The sequence below is a fragment of the Anser cygnoides genome, chromosome 19, assembly GCF_040182565.1.
Source record: "Anser cygnoides isolate HZ-2024a breed goose chromosome 19, Taihu_goose_T2T_genome, whole genome shotgun sequence".
Taxonomy (NCBI): domain Eukaryota; kingdom Metazoa; phylum Chordata; class Aves; order Anseriformes; family Anatidae; genus Anser; species Anser cygnoides.
In genome coordinates this window covers 8,462,717-8,483,468 of record NC_089891.1, presented here as the reverse complement: position 1 = coordinate 8,483,468, position 20,752 = coordinate 8,462,717, and the positions used below count along the sequence as shown (strand labels likewise).

At 46.7% G+C, this 20,752-nt stretch overlaps 1 protein-coding gene across 5 annotated transcripts in view; it reads right to left on the bottom strand.

Moving 5' to 3' along the window:
* Positions 1–20,752, bottom strand: part of RAB11FIP4 (RAB11 family interacting protein 4) — a 179,822-nt gene that overhangs the window by 98,041 nt on the left and 61,029 nt on the right. Inside the window, exon 1 of one of the 5 annotated variants that reach the window (XM_013178985.3) lies at positions 6,444–6,572. The exons of the other annotated variants lie outside the window; for them this stretch is intronic. The gene's annotated coding sequence lies outside the window, so the exon portion shown is untranslated. Of the gene's footprint in view, positions 1–6,443; positions 6,573–20,752 lie in introns of those variants that run through there. 5 annotated transcript variants of the gene reach the window in all.

Sequence of the window (20,752 nt, the reverse complement as noted above, 5' to 3'; positions counted from 1 at the left end):
GGATGCTGCGTGAGACTAAAATTACTCAGGAAATATTTTTGTCATGCGCCTGGCTTCGCTCCTTCCTCCTCCCTGGGCAATGGGCAGCTACTGGGAGAGAGCATTTCATGTGATTAATTTTCTGCTATGGCAGAGAGGATGCGTTTCCTTCTACATCTGTGTTTTTGTTCACTGGTGCTCAGACAAATGACTAAGCCGTGGGCAGTGAGCGGAGCGACAGCGGCGCTCTGGCTCCCGAGCACAGCACAGCCGTTACTTGCGAGGGCGGCTGACTGGACCGATTGTCTTTCCTTCCTAAGCGCCATTAGCATTTTATCATTAAATCATAGCTAACATCACAATAAAGTACATCGCAGAGCTCCTCAGCTGAAACCAATTTTTTATCCGCTGCTTCTGGGAAAAGCAATGGCTCTTTGACATGCACATTTGCTAAAGCAAGCTGCCCACCAGGTCCAGGCACCCTGCGATACAGCAGCGAGCACCAGCACTTCTGCCAAAGCCTGCTCTAAAATCTACCGACAGCAGTAGCAAACCTTCCTTTGACTTGTACGTAAAGTCTCTGTGGTATAAACCCCGCCTGTAAAGTCACAGTGGGAAAGTGCCCTTCAGTCCCCCTTCAGTCAGTTCAGAGACAACACCCCCCCTCCATCCTTTGCAGAGCTGGCTCGGGGGATGCTCAGCACAGCCCTACCGTCTCTTTTCCACACCTTTTCAGTTCTCCCACGCTTTAACTGCTTCTACTTTACATTTGGATGACCAAAGCTCAAAAGGAAAAAAAAAAAGAAGAGAGTTCAAAGGCTTTGTCAAATCACGGTGTAACACTAGGCAGTTCCCCCATGGCAATCACACATCTTACAGCTAGACAAAAGGAAAATGAAGGAAGTAATCACAGTGTCCATACAGGACCACTGCTGTTAATTATCCCTGCTGAGGGGAACCCACCCTCTGCTCCCACCCTGGTGGCTCAGCCCAGGGCAGGCAGAGGCCGTGCTGACAGCCCAGGGATGGATCAGCATGATCAGTCTATCTGATGTCTGGCATTGCTCAAGATTGGCTTCAGCTGACTGAGCGCAGACATTTAATGTCACTTTGAAGCCTGAAGATAACCAAAGCATTCACGCAGATGGGGCACAGCCCCTCCAGGAGAGCGAGGCCACGCAGCAGCGCCGTGCGGCTGCTGGTACAGGCATGCAGAGGACAGAGGCTACAGGTGAGAAGAGACAGCACCGTATCAAGATGTGAACATCAATTTGTCTTTGCAGTTAGCTGGGCTTATTAGGGTGGCTGTGTAGCTGAAGCTACACACCCCAGTCAGAGCCATCACCCTTTTTAATATCCTGCACATACTCTGAGCTGTTTCACCCATTCTCCTCTCAGTCACTTCTGGAAGGTGCAACTGAAGTGGAGTAGCAACAGCTGAGTTTCTCCACCTGAAACTCGGAGGAACACACAAGAACGAGACCCAGGGGACACTCCGTTCAGGCTGCAAGCACTGCTGTCACCCGGGAACACCCCCACAGCTACACAGGCTACTCTTCAGCCAGTTATTGGATTACAACTTCGGGCTTTTATGCTGTGTGAGATCCGAATGAGCCTGCTTAATCAGCTGGTGAGGTGACACTTCCTCCTGTAAAGACCTGAGAGGTACTTCCCTGGCAGTACGCCTTTCCCCTGGGAGGTCAGGCTGGATCCCTGACTTCTGAAGTGCTGTTGGCAGTGGGAAGATGAAGCAATAGAAAATAAATAAATAAATAAATAAATAAAAACAAAACAAAACATCAGGACAGTTGTTATTTCCATCTAAACTTGACAGGACATCCTGCCTGAAAAGGAGGTTTTGAGGAGCTCCTGCAGGCTGGCCCGCTTCAATCCCTGACCGCAGGAGGCTGAGCCCCAAACCTTGGCTCCCTCCGAATTCGCACTAGGTTTAATTGCTTGAGGTGATTGAGGAGTGACAAGTGATTCTTAGAAGAGGTGGCGCAACATGCCTCAGACAGAGTTAAGCAAAAATGCACCAAAAGAGAGACATTACATACTATTCCAGGAAGCACACTGAATTACCTGCCATGCAAGACTTCATGGGACAGGAGTGGTGCTCAGATCTGGGACATCCTAACTGCACGGACTGAGTCCCCCCGGCCCGATTCTTATCTCCTTTACATGTAGCTTTCTTGTCTCCCTTACTAATTTCTTATCTTCCAGATTCTTTCCATTTTTTTTTTGCTAAGCTGCATTTAGCAAGTACTGTGGAAAAATGGCACAAGAAAAAAGCCAGCCAGAGCCACATGTGATTTTTGCTTTGATAAGCGTTACAAAACTTCCCAGGTGAAATACTTCACAAGGCTAAGAACCCAGCTGCCACCTTCTCACCTGAAGGTGCTGGCACCTTACTTGGGAAGAAGCTGGAAGCATCTCCTGCCCCTCTTGTATACAGCAGATCCCAAAATAAGAATTTCTGGACAGTCTCTTATGCAGCATGCAGCTAGGCAAAGCCAGTCTTGTTATTTCCAGCAGGCAGGCTCCGTTGCCTGGAAAAGCAGCTTTAGTTTGGCATGAACGAAAGCCAATGACTAAAACATTGTATGAAATTGATTTAATAAGGTTCAGTGATTGAAACAGGAAGGATTTCCTTTAACAATTTGTTACAGGCCAGATTCAGCCACTGCGACCAGCTCTGCCATCAGCCTAATTGAAATTTGTGCAATGAGTGGGGGCAACAATCTTTGCTCTCAATTAACTCTGAAGAAAAGTTGAATTTTTTTAAATCATTCTGATTTATCAGCTCTTCTTTCATCTGATTTTTAAAAAGGTCTGGATATTTATACAGCTGTTCAGAATATTCAGAGGTACCATAATTCACAGATGTCATTTCACCGCTATTAAACTGAATGTTTAAAAGCTAATTAGAGATCAGGACGTAATTCATATTTCATTTGGAGGGAAGCAGGCAGGAATCTCCTACAAATACCCACTGCCAAGCCCCTATCTAGTCGCAGCCCAGCTGGTCAGGCAGCCCGCCCTGCCTTCTGGCTGCAGACTGAATTGGGTCCATCTGGCATCTCCTAGATTTTGGTTACAGATATGAGAAAAAAAAAACACAGTTCTGCCATCATTTCTTACACTAACCAGCACCTCCTGTAGAACTACTACTTATGATCTAACTGAACTTGTTTGTAGGGAAAAGTAACACCTCACGGTAGCTAAGTGAATCCCTTCAGCCCAGATACAGCGAAACCTGGGGGCAACCAGACCTCGGATTAGGTCTGTTGCCTACGATCTCCCAGCCCCGTTCCAAGGCCTCGGTGCACGCTGCTGACCCTTGCCTGGCTGCCCTCGCTCTGAGAGCAGCGTTGTGTCTGCCGCCACCCCGACATGGCTCCCGGCGCCTTGTGCGAGCAAGGCACAGGGCTCGGAGCGACCGGGGCTCCAGGGAGGAACCGCAGCTGAAGCTGCAGAAGGCTTCACGTGAGAAACTTCTTCTTGTAAAAATGCCTCTATTAATAAAACAGTAGGAAATGCAGAAAAGAAGATTTATCTCAGAGTAAAATGTTTCTCTGGGAGCTCCCTGAGGAGTCAGCAGCAGCTTGTTACGGAGCTAACATGTCTTTTACTGCCGCAGCCACATGAATAAGAAATATTTCAGCATTAGGAGCAGTTAAGAGAGGCACAAAGCAGGAAAGCTAGGCAAGCAGAACAAGTGGCTCTGAGTAACAAAACCCACAGCCACTGGAAAACCTTCTGAAAGGTTTTGAGTCTGAAACAACCCATGACCTAATTAGGTGGTACTGTTACTGGAGAACAGAACGAGGAACAGAACGACAGGAGGGGGACACCAAGGGGAGGAGAAAGAGCCAGGCCGAAATACTTGGCCGACCAGCCCAAGCGAGAGCTGACCAAGGCTGACATTTATTTAACCAGCACGAGCACTCGGTGAGGCACAGGGGAGGCGCAGATGAGAGGGGTTTTGCTCTGTGCATGCGGACAGTTTCCTCACGGAGTGCGTTACGCAGAGATGAACGAGGTAAATGGGCAGGCACCATCAGCTTGTGGAGATCTGCAGTGAATGAGGCATAGCCGCACGGGTTTCTGTCACTAATATTTATACACAATAATATAAATAATATACACAATAATATAAAACTTTAAGGGGGAAAAATGGATTAGGAATCCCTAAGCAGCCTTGGAGGAAACAAGTATTGCAGCGACTTGTGGCAAGACAGGATAAGGATGCGACTTAATCTGCACCTTCCCCAGAAGGATTCACCATCGCTCACGCCGAAGCAGTTTGGAGACAGCTGGTGGAGTGTGGCTCCTGTGCCTGGGCTATGTGGGGGACGGGTCCCTGCGGTCCCTGTGCCAGCAGGCCCAGCCACACCGAACCAGCAGCGTGATATTCTCAAGCTCAACACGGGAGGCAGAGAGAGTCATCGGGAACAGCCGCATGGACATCGCCATGGGGTGCTCGGGCACCCTGTCTGCCTGAGGCAGGAGGCCCTGGAAACCCAAAGCACCGAATCAATACCACGCCATGCAAAGGGAGCTCCCCATGCTCCACATGAAGCACCCTCTACACAAAGGATTAAAAAACACCTCTCACTTGCCCATTTTTACATGTTCTGTAAAAATGACAGGCCAGGCTCTTAGCTAGGATATCCTGGCCCAGCACCACTGACTTCAGCAATTTAAATGGTGAGATTTGGGTCTGGTATCTCCCAGCGGATACTGGGAGTGGAGAAGAGCTGGGCTGGCCATATCCTCATCGCTTTTCAGCCAGCAGGGTTACAGGCTGAGCCGCAGCCGGCTTCCTGCTGTTCGCCTTTGGGGACAGCAGGAGAGCTGAGGTGCAGCAGCCTCAGGGGCTGTCACTCAAGTACGGCAGCCCCCGAAAAACACGGTCATTCAAACAAGGAACCAAAACTGCAAGGATCTGGCCCAGCCGTCAGCTGTTACCACAGATGTGCGGAGCCTTTGAACCAAGTTTCTTTAATCTCACATTCCTCTCCGCTAAAAGCACGGGTATGATTGCTCAATCAAACGGCACCAATAAATCGAGTCCCGACTTCTCTTCCTCCCACTACAGCGCTCAATATTCCCAGAGGAGCCGGGCTGAATACTTCATTCCCTGTATTCTGTGACTAATCTCCCACAAAAGGGGCTGCCGAGGAGCGCTGCTGTCTCAGGATGGGTGGCACGGTGCGGCCCTGCCCTCGCGGGTACGCTCAGCTTCATTCAGGCAGCTCATGACTCATTCCCCGCACGGAAGCCGCACAGGCTCTCTGCAGTGCTGCAAGCTGCCTTCCGAGTGGGTAGTTTTAGGCAACCGAGCTGTGAAAGAACTGCAGATGAGGAAGCCACGGCACTGCCCCGGCCCTTCTTTAGAGGACCGCCATCAGCTCCTGCAGGGAGCGCAGCCAGCCCAGCCCTCCGCTGTGCTTGCGAGTGCCTCGGCTAGCTCACTTCCTACGAGCATGCTTCTTCACGGCATGAGCCACAGGCTGTGCACGTCTCGGCTGTTCAAAGCAGGAGCGCAGGCATACCTGCAGCGAGTGCTGTGTGACTCAGAGGCACTGGAAGAGGGTGCTCGGAGCAGCCGTGCCTGCCCACGCGCCCACCCACGCAGGCACGACGCATGCCGCAAGAGAAGGCTGTGAGCCCTCTTCAACAGCGGCAGCTGTGGTGCGCAGGAAGATCAGCTTTTTCCCTGAGGTCAGAACAAGTTAGGTGACTAAATCACAAGTACAGTCACAATAGCGACCTTTCCACTGGGTTACGGTAACCTCTGCAGGGCCGGTATTTCTGCACTCACTTTTTGCTCCATTAAAAGCAAGCACAAATACTTCAGAAAGCGGAGAAGTTCAGAAGGAACAAGAGCCACTGCACGTTCTAGTTCTGCATCAGAAATCAGACATCAATAAGAAATGTCAGGAAATAAAGCCTGGCCCAGCTAAAAACTCTCATCTTCAAAACGACACCGCTTTACTACGATTTCAGTGCAAAAGGAACAGAAACAGCTCGCTGCCCGCTGCAGTGCCAGGCTCCCCTGTTGCATCAGCAGCGCAAGAAGGGATGCGCAGAGTCCCCAAAAGGCATGCAAGACGCCAGGGAGCCTGTCCCAGCTTCCCTCTCGTGCAGACAGCTTTGCTGTAGGTAGCCGGCGCACACAATACAACTAGCTCCCTCCTGAAAAGAAAAAGCTGACAAAGGGAGAAGGGTCAGGCTCTGCTTTCCCACTCTGCCTGGTTTTCTAAGACTCGTCTCCTGCAGTCTCACACCACTCAGTTAATGGCTCATTGGGGCAGGTTCATACTAACTGAAAGCAGACTTGTGTATATTTTAACTCTGTCTTTTAGCTTGATTTACCTCCCTTATCTACAACACACTTAACAAAAGACAACTTCTGGGGGAAAAACATTCATCGTTTCTTAATTAAAAGTTCTACTTACTGAGAACGGCTGTGGAAGTCACTACAGGAAACTCCAGGGTCTGAGTCTGCCCCGTAGCAGCTAAGTTTCTCCCAAGTGGGATGTGAAGGCAGACCTGGGACACGCTCTGTGTCTGTGCTGGTGAGGGCTCTCAACTGTGTGTCGTTGCCAAGAAACCTGGGGCAGATTCCAAAGCCTCCAGATCTGCCCTGGCTAAGGCATTCCTAATCAAATCCTCCTCTCAGCAGGAGCATCCAGCGCAGCTGCGGGCAGCACACAGCCGGGAGCAGCATCGCTGCCTTCGATCCAGGTAATGCTGAACTTCCATGCAGTGCTTCCACCAGTCCGAAATATTGCTAATTTAACAAAGCAATTTCTATCTGGAATTGGAACTAGCTATTTACTTTAGACTTATTTTGAAACAAAATTATTTTCTGCCTCACCCTCTCCCGCTTTTAGCTGCTCAGAAGAGATCACAGAAACGATGGCAGGACTGAGGTTTCAGGACTGAGGTTTGCCTTCAGGTTTGATGCCAAACTCTTCAGTGGAACCAGATATTTCTGTACAACTATAAGGCTCTGCTATACCAAAATCTCACGACCTGCAGCCGCACAATTCCTGGAAACAGGGAATTCATAAAATCTGCGGCTGCAGTAATGCATGTGAATAATCTTTTGCGTTACGGCAACAGATTCTAGACAGTCAGGTCGCACAGTGCCAGACGACATACACATTCACGGGCTCTATCTATCCCACAGATCTTGCAGTCCAAAACAAGAGATGTACAAAGCTGCAGAGAGCAAGAAATAGCCAGAAGAAAGGAAGACAGCACAGCAGAAAGTCTGAAGCCCAGCAGAAGTCAAACTTCCTCTCTAGAAAAATACTACCTCTCTGCTACCTCCCAAACCAGTAAAATAGCACTCATTTAGGCTCCTACCCCTTTGAATTTGTTGTTCCATTCAGAAAATGTTGATTGTGGCAAAGGGTATTCTTTATCTTAGTGGCTGTAAGATGGAAAAGATTCACGAGATCATGGAAGCCTGGGCAAAACCAGAATAAATGAGCAGGCATTTAAAGATCCCCTTCTCCACTGTTCCTATGTAACAGCTGATCTTGAATACAATCCAGCTTTCTCATTCAACATTAATTTTTGTATCTACAGGTAAATTGATTGTAATAAAAATGCTTATATTATGGAAGTCAGATCAAAGTGTTTTAACATTGGCATTTTGACTGATTTGACAAATTATTTATTTTTTTTCCTAAGGATCACAAACACTTCTGAGAATGAATTCTTCTCTTGAGTTAGGGTAGGCAATGTTTTTCAACATCTTTCAGTCTTTAACGAGACAGAAAAAAAACATTTCCTGCCATTTTCTATTAGTTAATCATAACATAGCTGAAGTTTATCGTCAAACTGAAACAAAATCACATTGAATCCCGTAAGATGTCTAAATTTAGGCATGATAGGGGCATATCAGACTGTGCCTTGGCACAGTCATTTTTGCAACTATTTTATCTAGAGCTGGCCCAAATGACATTACATGAAGAATAACTGAACCCTGTTTATTTTAGCTCTGGTACTTCTAAGATTCAGATCTCTGCAACAATGGAAATTTATGGACCTTTAATTTTGTTTATGAGGACTGCTCAAAGGGGGAAAGGTCAAACATTTCAAAGATTAGAGTTTTCAGCAAGGATACACTTTAATCTCCTTCTTTCCTCCCAGAGTTACCATTATGTGCCTGTAAGTAATTTAAAATGAACTCCTCATACCAAACCATGTGTGCATCATGTGTAATGTGGCTAAAGTAAATCAGTTAAATATATCTTCCCAGCAGGGCCTCAGTTCCTGATTTCAAACAAGAGTGGTGTAAAGGAAGGTGGGAAGCAAAAGGAGGCAATAAGGTCAAGGAAGTAGCAAGGAAAGATAACCGTGGCTTTGCATATTGGTTTTTGCTCTTCTTTATACTCCCAGAGACACATTTGTAAGGAGAAGAATGAACTCTTCTGTCTGTTCCCAGCTCTGCTTTTGTAGTGCTGATGAGTCCTGGAGCAGGCAGCCTTGAACCAGCTTCATCATCCAGCCCAAACGAGATTAAGCATGAACAGCTCTCCCCAAAAGAGAGCGTTAAGAACACTAGTCATCAGTGCACCTGGGAGTGAGACACCTGAGACAGGTCGTGCTCTTAGGACACATCGCTGCTCCTGCAGGCTCAGCACAGAGGACGGGGCTGCCCAGCTCTGCAGCAAGGCTGGCGCAGGAGCATCCCTGCAGCACAGCCCAGGAGCAGCGATGGAGCCTGCTGCAGCTCAGGGTCCTTCTCCTGAGATCCAGGGGCTGCAGAGCAAGAGATGAAGCCAGCTCTCCTGCAGAGTTAGGATGTGCCTGGGCTGCGCAGTGCAAACCAGGAGCGGGAAGGGCTCCATGCTCCACAGCAGAGACAGACAAAGATTACAATTAAATAAGCCCAGCATGATTAAAAATGTATCTCTTGCACTCACAATTTCCATGCATCTTTCAAAAGGTCTAAATCTGAGAAGGTAAATTAACTCCTTATCTGTTCACACTTGAAGTTTTTTAAAAAACAGGCCTGAAGGCTGGAAGAAGTTCGGCAGGCTGCAATATTTTAGCCTTACATGGGAAAGTTTGCCTAACGAAACACTACGATTTTATCAGACTGTTTCCTTCTGCTTCCTCTCTGGTGGGTAATGGAAGTTACACCCACTTCTTAGCTTTGACATGTGTAACCCAGAAAAGCCTTAGTTCGCTGTAAAAATGCCAAGTGATATGTTTCTTTGTTAGAATATGTCTTGGGGCTCTTGTCGCATTCTTCTAAACACGTCAGGATAAACTAAATGCATTATTAACAGCTAGTGGAAAAGCACCACGCATTAGCCATTCTTCTTCTGAATGGAAAAGAAAAAATTCTGATGAAATATAGTTCCTGCTATATTCCTAGATTGCTTTACTGGATAGCTGCCCTGTCTTTCACCAGCCTCAGGCTGAAAACAGGAATTATGGAAGATAAATCCAGATACCCTAAAAAGAATTAAAAGAAAATGTGAAAATTCTCACCATTTTTTTTAATTGGGGTCAGTTTCTTAAAATGTTTATATGATTAAGTGTTATTAATATTATTAAATGTTTATACAATTAAACAAATTTGTTAAAAACCCAGTAAAAATGAAACCAAAACACTCCACAGAAAGATGTCAAAATGAGATGCTCAGAAATTTAGGCATAATTCCCTTCTGCCTAAGCCAAAATGCTGTCAAAACCTGTAATTTTGGGTCATTTCAACTCTGACAGAAAACAGCTTTGCTGAAATGTGGCCTGCCATTGGAGTTGGCACTCCGTCCAGCGTCTCAGCAAGAAATGCCATCCCAAGAAAGGAAAGAGACAAATGATGCCAAGCTGCTGCAGCTGGACAGAAGCGACGTGGGATGGGGACCGAAGGGCTGGGCTTTCTGCCCTGGCCGTGTGCCGGGGCAGTACCTGCACACTGCTCCGGCCCAGCAGCAGGACTGAGCTCCTCCCGTTACTTCGCATGATGCACGCTGCTGCGCGAAGTCAGCGGTGCTCCCGCTGCCTCAGGATGCATCTGCGCTCAGCTACTCCCGCCTAGCAGGGGCTGCTGGCCTAATGCTGCTTTTGTAGCCCAGCATTGTATGGCAGAAAGGCTTCAGTCTGCCTCCTCAATGCCTGTCAGAAAGGACTATAGATGCGCTACAGCTGAAGTTTCCCTCGGTGCTGCAGCAAAACGACAGCTATTTATAAGCTATCTCACTTCCAGATCTCACTTCTCCCTAGCAGGAGATACAAAGACACATATAAAAGGCAATTAAATAAAACACAATGGATTGTGTTAACTACTGGTAACCAAGAAGCCACCTTGATCCCCTTCTGAATCTAAGATATTCACTGCATGACACTGCGGCCTCAGCTCACAAAGACTTTTCAGTTTCGGATTAAACACGTTGCATTGGAAATAGCTCTGGTAACCCCCAGCAGCAGATTAGAGCTGGCAAAGAGGGAAGAGAATGAATGGCAGGGGGAAGACAGAGGGGTTAAGCATTTGCATTGGGAGAAGGGGTGCAAAGGAAAAACACTGTTTTGTAAAAGGTTTCATTATCTTGCCATGTTTCTGGAACCTGGGAACTGTCTGGACCACGGGGAGGAAGAGGGAAATCACGTGGACTAGCTCTTCTTACAAAGCCCGATTCCACTTTCTGGAGCTCCAGCTCTCGAAACATGACCAAAATCTGGGGAAAAAAAAACATCCTGAGAGAGACCTAACTGAAAACTGCACCAGTAAGAATGAGATTGACTTGAGTCCCAGCCAAAACTGGAGAAGGCAGATAGAGGGAAGGACATGAAGCCTCCCCAGCAGCGCCTGTTGGAGGTGGCAGTTTTCCACAGGCAGACTTCATTTGCTGCCAGCCTGCAGGACTGCTTCCGAAAACATGGCTTCCTCCTTCCACAGTTTTCATGCAGAACTTACTGCTGATTCCTCTCCAGATGATTCACATTTAGCCTGAGAGACTATTTTTAGCTGCTTTTCTTTCAGCACTTAATTCTTGGAGAGTCCCTGCAATTTACGTGGCCTCCCCTCCCCTGGCTCCTCTGGCAAGAAGCGCCATGAGGTCGGCTGCTGAGAGCAGGGCTCAGCACCTCATCCCTTCTGTGCACAGCGAAGCCCATCGCAGCACTTCTGACTGAGGTCAATAGCAGCAGTCTTTATCGCCACGAAGATAGGTAGCGGAAAGAAAACAAACCAAGGAAAAACAAACACACTCCAGGTCCTCAGAGTGTTTGCAAAGCCATTGTGAGGCTGGTTGGGCAAAGGTCTGATGGTCTGGACACACGAACAGATAGCGAAGCTGAAGGCACACACATACAGCGAACGCATACAGAGGCAGCTGGGTACAACAGAGCGCTGTAAAGCATGAGAAAATTGCTGCAATTCGTCTGGGGTAAACCTGACACCGAGACATGAAGTTACCTCTTTGTTAGGGTCACGCAGTGCTCCCAGCTTTATAAAAGGGAGATGTTAAATAACCCATCACCGTGTCCATGGCCAGCATCATGGTAGGTGTACGTGTCCTTTTGAGCTGAACTCTGATATCTTCAGGCTTAGTTTTACAACTTTGACACAGACGTTGTGGGACATGGTTAACAGCAACCCAAATCACACATAACCACATAACATTACCAGCACAAGAGGCAGCTCCACAAGCAGGAAAGCGCCTCGTATCAGTCTACAGTGACTTCTTTCACATATGGGAATAGTGTCACTGTATTAAATCATTTTTACACTGGTAAAATCACATAAATTAAGGCTTGTCTTGCTTTAACTATACCCATACAAAAGCCTATTGTTATGAACCATAAAAGTTTAATATTGTTGAGGTTCTTGCCTCTCTTCCAAATGTGGTTAACATTTTCTAACAACTCTAAATTTTTTGAGGCATGAGAATGGGACTCATACATACATGCTATGCACACATACACCACAGACATTGGGAAACCTAACTAAAATAGGAGTAAATTAGCTGGAGGGAGAGGTGAAAACACACTCAAGGTATGAATGTTAAGAAACCTTTGACCAAAGATTGTAATTTTTATCTGTGCAGTCTTACCTGGTTTACAAGTAAATCTCTCCTCTACCATGGAGAGACTCAGCATGCTGTAATACATAACCTTGCCTTTTAAGAGCATTTTGTATATTGATTCCAAAAGTGTGACTCAAGCTTGTTAGCTTATAATCTGCTAGGTTAGTAAGAGCTCCTAGGGAGCCAACATATGGGTGTACTTATGAGCATGTTAACAGCTGTAGTAAAGCAGCTAAGTCCATTACACTGAGCAATGGAGTTGGTTGTACTCTTCGCCTGTTGCCAACACAGCAATTATTAGGGCTGCTGTGTGCTTCAGTAGACTAAAAGAACTGGCAGACCAAATTGATCCCAGGAGTAATTCAAGAAAGACAGAGGAGTTACACCAAGAGTTGTGGCCCACTGTGTTCCTCTCCTTGAAACCCTCACTTGAAAATATTAGCTATTTGCAGGCTGAAGTCTAGGCTACTAAATGGTAATTAGACAGCTACATGGGAAATAATTACCTGATTACGAGATGATTAATTAGTATTCTGTCAAGATACGATTATCCTGGCATCTAGGGAATACACTGCATTTCTTCTTTGCTCCTTACAAGATGATGACAGCAGCATAAAGCCCTTCTGCCCTAAATCCCTACAGAAAGGAACAGCAAAAGAGCACAGACAGCAGTACTCAGTACCCAGGGGTCTAATGAGACTAGAAATATGCACGGCAGACTGACACAGTCCAGTCCTGTGATGACAGGTCAAAAACAGACAAGGAAACAGCTTCACAAACAGCAAGAACCAAACAGGATCCTACCTGCACCATCCCTCAAATATACCAAACCACTTTTGACCGCGACCTTACAGTGGGAGACAAGCAACTTCTGGCTGCCTGCGTATTGCAATGTAAATGCCACACTTTGTCAGACCAAATCAAGCCTTGCAAAATTTTATAGATGCCTACAGGGACTGGAAGATAACAGCACAGGTACCTCTGAGGGCCCCTGAAACTCCAGTAAAAGGCAGGAAGGCTGACATGGTAGGGAGAGGCGAGATTTACAACACAGCTCCTTCTAACAGAACACAGCCTGACCTAATTAGTTGAACGCCTGTTTGTACAAGGGTGCAGCAAACCTATAATGGTCCCCTTGGCTGCTTTTATAAACTAGAAGTAGATTTGACACCTACAAATCTTGCTAGGCTGGTAGCTTAATAAACTAGCGCAGGTGAGCAAGAAATTAATTTGCCTTCAGCACCATTAGCATCAGAGCTTTGATCTTTCCCCGGTCGAGGCAGGGCAGCCCTGCTTTGCACTCTGCCTTTCACCCAGGCAGGCTCTGCAGAACAGGGGAACAAGAAAAAGCATTCTGGAAAACGATCAGCGCATGAAATTTAGTAACAAATTCCACCTACGTGCACAAAGTACTGCTGAGTTTTATACATGCTCAGATATAGAAGCTGTGCCAGCAGACAAGGCACCGGGTGAGACAAGGGTACAGGTCCCCACTCGCTGACAGGCATCTCCGATGACCCCAGTGGTACACAGTCACCTAGCTCTTCTGCAGACCAGCCCGATTCTGCCACCTCTGACCTGGGCCTTATCAGTGGATAGCTCAATTTATCTTCTGCAAACTTGGGCTGAATAACAATTTCCTAGCTCCCAGAGAAGCTATGAGATGAATTCATTAGAGTCTGTGAAGTACTTTGATAGTATAATAATGGAATAAGTATTGTAGATAGTTTTTATGCTAATTCTTTCATCTACATATCTGTGGCTGCCTCCTCCAGGAATTTAACAGATATATGGTGTGCAGAATAAATGTCTCAGAAGTAACAAGCCTCTGTACCAAGCCTGCAGCTCATTTCCACATCTTGCCACGTGTGTATGGCCACCCTGTACCTGCCCCGCCAGGACAAGTGAGACCTCCTGTAAGATGATGGAAACTGAACGATCCTCAGTGCATAGAGCTGTCAATGATGCCGCTTTGTGTGTCTCCTGCACCAGCCTTAAGGGGAAAAGCATCAGGGTGGCAGCCCCTTTAAAAATCACCCGGTGACAAATGCCATGCTGGCCCAGCTCTCCAGGACAGAGGTGTGCAGGTGGTCCCTCGCTGGCCACCCCGTTATTCCAGTCAGTGTTTTCCTCCTCCTGCATGTAAATACCATTAGAGCTTCACATTCATACCCTTCTGCTGGGCCAGATCCAGTCAACCCCTCAATTCCAGATGAACCCAAGCGCTCAGGTGCCCGACACCATTGAAAGGGACAGGAGTGAAGTCCCTGTGCATGCTGGTGACACGAGGCCTCCCAGCCGCCACCTCCCTTGGAAGACTCAGCATTGCAGCCTGGGTGCTGAGCACGCTGTAGTGAACTTTGCCCCTGTGTTACCCCTCAGCTAGACAGCTCCCAATTAACGATTTTGTGTGAGCCCAACTGGCTCTAGACAGTATTTTCAAATGTGACCACTCTGAAAGGAAAAAAAAAGAAATAGGTCAAGAGGATTATGCAGGGTGACTAATGATTGCTGCATGCTGGGCTGAGATGTGAAGCCTGGCTATGTTTTCAAAGGTGCATAATAATATGTCCTGGTCTGACCTGTGGTGCTGTTGACACTTTTTCTGAGTTGATGCCTTCTTACAAATGCCCATTAGGCTGGAAGCTTGGACGCCCACCATGAATGATGGCAGCGGAGTGGAAGGGCTATCAAACTTCGCAGAACTCCCATTAAGTTTCACTTCATTTCTTAAAAGCCAGGCAGGAGGACAAGTATTTAGCCATCAAGGCCTTTTGGAATTGTTCGCTGAGGAATGTGCCCGCTGTTCGCAGGCTGTGGGACACAACGTGTTAATACTCAGACAGCTCCCAGGAGCTGGGCAGCAGGAACAAGAGGAGGGGGCTGTTCTGCTTGGCACAGCTGGCACTCAGAGGCAGGGGAGCACGCTCTGCCAGCCAGCTTGCCATCCAAATAGCCAGAACTAATAGTTTTATCCTCAGCTATTGCTGAGCTGAACCCAGAGCTCCCTACGGGGACTCCTGACCAACAAGTGATGTGGCAGGCTCAGAGAGCCACAGAAAACAGCATTTCATTTCTCTCAGAGTCCCTTCACGGATGAGAGTGTAAGGACAATCATTGAGAAGCCTCCTTGACAAGCACAGACATACCAGGGAAAACATAACCTTCAGTTCAGCTGAACTGCGAGGAAGATCTGGAAGCCATCTCACCTCAGGTGCCGGGGTCCAGCCGCCACACACGGGCTGTTGGCAGCCTGGCAGCTGCCGGGCAGGATGAGGTGAGACCGGCTGGTGCTGGGCCCCGAGCAGGGAACAGCGGGTGCAGAGCTGCTGGAAAAGGCAAGGTGACGCCTTCACTTTGCATAACTTTTGTCAGAAAGCTGCAGGGAAAACTCACGGCTATAGGAGAAACGTGCAACTGTGCAATGAAGCTGAGGAGTGCGGGCGAAGCTGTGAGGACAGTATTGCTACTGAGGCCTTCCCAAGGTGCCATGACAGACTTCCTACTGCACCTGGGTGATTCCACATCTGTACAAGCAATGAGGGAACGCAGCATGTACTTACATCTCACAGACGCCTTTCAAATAACCTGTTTTAATTCCCAGGCAGTTCTACACTGTCAAAGAGCAGAAAAGCATTGCTACAGCAGGGGCAGTCCTCTGTGACTGACAGGGCGCAGCCCAGGCAAGGCCTTTCAGTACAGACGTCGAGGCTCCCCACCTCCTTCCTCAAGGCACTGCTCAAAATTTAACAGAGGATCAATTTTTGCCCCATTGTTAGGTCTCTGCAATCATAGGCAGGGAAGAAGATTTTTGCACAAGCTCCTTGATTTAGATCAACCAAAAAGTGACAAGAATACTTTTCTCGCTTTTTTAAAGCAAAGCCTGCCTGAGCCCACAGGCTGATTGTTCTGTAAATCAATCTCTTTTCCAAGTGTAAAATCTCCCATTGCTCATCCCCTGTCTTTCATCCTAATTAAATACTGATGTGAAGTAATCAGCATTATTGTCAATGGCTCTGGTACCGCCCAGACACTTCTGAATATACAGTATTAGGAGGAAAGGAAGCAAAAGAATATTTTCCGCCAGCAGCAGACAAGCAGTGTGGACAGAAAACACCCATGCGAAGGGGTGGAATTGCCACTGCCCCAGGCAGGACCTCTTCTGTAGGGCACAGCCACTACTCCAGTCCCAGCAGTTTGCAACATGAAAAGAAGTGGGAGATTTAAAACAGCTGAAGGAACAAAGCTGTCTATACTCGGGGAATATTGGCCCAGTGTCCTGTGAAAGCACTGATACCACAGTGCCATAGATTGCTGCTCTGCTTACCTGCTTGTAAGCACCATGCACAGACAGGAGCAAACCCACACCTTGCAGTACACTGCCAGGAGCTCTCCGCTGGCTTTAGTAAGACATCAGCCACGGACATCTAGCTTCTAAACCCATGTCTCACAGTTCTGCACAGAACTGGGGAAGGACTCTGCCCTCACTCCAGTTCCTGTTTCTTCCAGCGCTCTGACAAGCCCTTACAGCACCAATCCAGAGTGCTGAGGGCTGAGCACTGGCAGCAGCGTACGCTGTTCCTGCCCTGTCTGCGCTAGGTAAGGGTGCCCAGACAGCTGGGCCTGCTGCGAGGTGCCCCCGCAGAGGCCCTGGTGCCACGCTGCTCCAGCCCTTAGGCCTGGCCCCCACATACGCCCCAGCTCAGAGTAGGGGGCCATGCTGTGGCCACATAACTTTTTTTTTTCTTCAACAGAAATGCTTTATTTTGCCTCAACAAACCAAAACACAGCAAGCTGTATGAAGCGAATTCACAGGCCTATATTTTATACTTCAGCAAGGCGCCCAATGGCTGCAGGGCTAGCCCGGCTGGGGGCCTGCAGTGCCCCGTGTCCTGCAGAGAACGGGTCATGGGAGGGCCCCTCTCTGTGCTGGATGCGACACAGCTTCCCCCTGCCACTGCAGAAGAGAGTTGACTGCCTCCAGTTACCTTTCAAATTCTGTTTTCATAATCTGGTCAAATTAAAATACTGAAGTGCTCTTACATGCTGATCCATGCCCTTGGCACTCACCTCTCCCTTCTTATTAATCACATTCAATACGGAAGTGTTTAGATGCCATCAGAAAAGAGCTCCTGTGAGGCAGCGAGTTGTCAGCGGGGGGGAAGCTCTGGGACCCCACGTCATCTAAGAAGCAGCTACAGATGGTGAATTACCATAGGAAACAGAAACGCGTGTGGTCCATGTGGTTCTTGTTACTATGGGCTCTTGTGGAAGTGGCATGAGTGTGAAGGCAGCCCCAGCCTACCAGAGCTGAGGAAAGAACCGTATGCCTCCCCGAGCAGACCTGTGCAAGCTGTGCTAACACAGACCAGCCCAGAGCAGACAGGGGAGCACACCCTTAGACAGTCTGAGCTCCTGGGAGCTGATTCAGGACAGTCCATCCTCCCTCGAATATCAGATTCCTTCATAAGAAGGAAGACACTGCACATAAAAGCACGAGTTTATGCAGAATGCAAGTATCTAAGTCCAACTAAATATGAACGTTTGGTATTTAAGTATTGATATGCTAAGAAGAGTGCTGGTTTCTTTCCTTTCACACCTCTTCCTTCTAAGGTTAAGTGGTCCTGTTCTTGCAGGGGAGAAGCAGAGAGAGTGTCCCATATGACAGGCACTATACAATCAAGTTTCTTTCTGTAAAGGTTTTTGATCTAAAAAGATTACCTACAAGCTAGAAGAAAAGCATGTCACTCAGCAGCACAGCGAGCAATGCCCTGGCTCTAAGTCAGGAAACATCTGACAATTTTGTTCACGGGGAAAAACCAGTCATCTTTAATAGTTGTAAAGAAAGTGACCGAGGACTTTCCCCAGCCCTAGAATTTTGCTTCACGAAGCATGAGTCAGTGTTATCAGACCATTTCACTGCTAAAGCTTTTCTTTGTAGACTAGCAGGGCATTGGTCACGCTTGGCAGGGCATGTGCTGTGGTATCTGAATACAAACTTTCCGCTTTGATTTGAGTACCACAAAACGACACAGGATGTCTCCTGATAGCAAAGTTTTGCTTTGGTGCAGTAATCTGAGAAATCTTACTCACAGTTTCTTTACAGGCAAGGAAATGTATTAGACAACAGGTGAAAACTGAGTTCACTACACAAGACACCCTTTGGTAATTTCCCAGTAATATCTCACTGTTGGCTTTGTAATGAGACAAACAGAAAGGTTTTATGTCAAGTTTCAAAATACCGTATAAGTATAAAGCTGGCAATTTACTCTTTCACTTACTGACAGCTTCCCAGATGAGAAATTTGTGGCAGTTCCTGAAGTTAGATAAACCCCGTAAAGAGTGATTCATAAAGGAATGGTTGTTCATCTTTGTGCTCAAGAGTTCAGAGGTAAACAAATATTTATGAAAGGCAACATTTATCTGCTAGTCTCACAAAATACCATGCATTACTCATATCAGATCTCAGAGATGCGGTGAAATACTGACTTCATTCATTATTTACATCTCCTTCCTCACTCTTCCACAGGGTTAAAATCAACTTATAAATCTTTCTTTGGAAACATCTGTGCTAGTTCATTAAAAAAAAAAAAAAAGCCCAGAATTGCAAACACTGTTGGTTTAAGTCACAGACTCTTAAAGCCCAAATCCCATGCTGATGTAGGTGACATTGATTACTAGTCTAGAGCCCCACGTTTTTGCAGTACACATGTATAGCAGGTATCCTGCTAGAAAGGGAGGGAGAACACCAAGAAGGTTCTCAGTGGCTTTTCTTCAGGACACGCTCCATGCCCCCAGAGATAAACAAGCAAAAGCAAAGTCACTGCATGCAGGTAGAAAATATGTGGTTCCAGAACTTTGATGGACATGGTCTAGAGACAAGAAAACAGAAGGTTCTGGGTTGCTGCTGATAAACTGATCATCTTGGTTTCTATTTTGTTACCATGAACAGATTCAAACAAAAACAAAGGAACACATTTATTTTTCACTTCAGCCACTGGCTTCATATTTGTCATACCAAACCCTGAAATTCCTCTTCCAAGTTCAGCGATGGAAATTTAACCACGATAAAGACTTATTTGGCCTAGAGGTTGGATGGTGCATGGGAGCCTTTGGGATAACTGGTACTAGACAAAGTTAAACATTTGCAAAATATCAATTTTCCATAAGCAGCAAGTGAACAAGAGAAACCATCCTAATTACAGCCCAGACTTCTCCCAGTTGTTTTTCATTTTATTCGCTAACCTTTAATCTCCTTTTCAGGAACCTTTTCTATCATACCTTTTTCTTGGCCTTAGATTTACTTTCCTCTGATTTGTAAGAATTCACTTCCTCCTCTCTTTTTCCTTCCTTCTTTCCTGCACTCCTATAAATACCTGTTAAATAAGCTGTTTCTGCACACCAGTCTCCTCAGCGTGCAGAGCTGGGGTTTGCCCACGCTGTGCTCAGGCACTGTTCTGCACTATGAACGGGCAAAGGGAAAGTAGGACATTAGTTCTTCGCTCACTCATGATGTGAGCTCTCCTGTACAATGCACTGAGGAAAATTTCGGTCGAGCACACTGCAATCATTTTGAGCCTGCAGGCCAAATAGCATCAGAAATGCCTAGAGAGAAAAAAAGGATGTAACTGGTCTATGAAATATTCTGAGGAGTTCAACAAGAAGCCAGTGGGACGAAGATCCCAAGAGACAAAATAGTCTAAAAGAGTTTTATGGCAGAACCCCCTTTCAGAGATTGAAATATGACAAGCAATTTTAATTCTGAAATTTAAAAAACAAAAGAGGACCCTGGAGGAGATTAAGCTGTAAGAGTTATAAGGAGGCACCATACAGAAAAAGTTCCTACTCTAACAGTCTTAAGAGCTTACAGAGTGGGAAAAGAAAACCCACCAGGAACATATCCTCATTTCTTTCTTACTCTTAAGTTGATTTTCACCATCTAAGAATATGACCAACAGTTCTTAATGGCTCCTAACACCCCCCTTTTTCTGGGCAGGTTCCCATCTTCCACAACCATGCCTTAGGGCATCATAACCATATGGTCCATCTCACGATAGAAGACATGCCCCAGTTAACCCGACCAATCTTCCTCAGTGATGTTAGCATTCAAGGGCACAGTAATTAAAAACTGATGGGAGCAGCAAACAGCAACAATTCTTTGAACACGCACATGCCAGTAAGAAATACGGAACAGATCCTGATATAGGAAACTTCTTGCAGGGGATACAGAAGAACACTTGAGGCTCTGGCTGTAGCTCCGCCTGTGACCACAACAAGCCCAACACATCCTCTCTGCAGCTAGGAGAAGGTGGCAGCATATTCAGTATGTATCAGTTAAAAAATTCTGCCTGTTTAAATGGGGTTAGGTTTTATATGTAGTGTGATAAATACACTTCTACCATGGGCAAGAAAGTTTACGTATGTGTTATTGCCCTATTCTATAAAAATGGTTGGACACAGCTCTACAACAGAACTATATCACATTTATGTAATTGGGCTGAAACTACCTAAGGGTAGTTTTGTTCTGGGAGCCTACATGCAGTGAAAGATGCAGAACAGGCTTTCAGGGGGTAGGACTAAATTGTTTACGTACTACTTTTTCTGCATCCTCTCACTTGGAAATTGTAAATAAAATAAAAAATTCCACATTTACTTCAGCAGAAAACCTGTCATGTGTTAGCTATCTTTTGGAAGTTGAATTGTTTGTTATCATA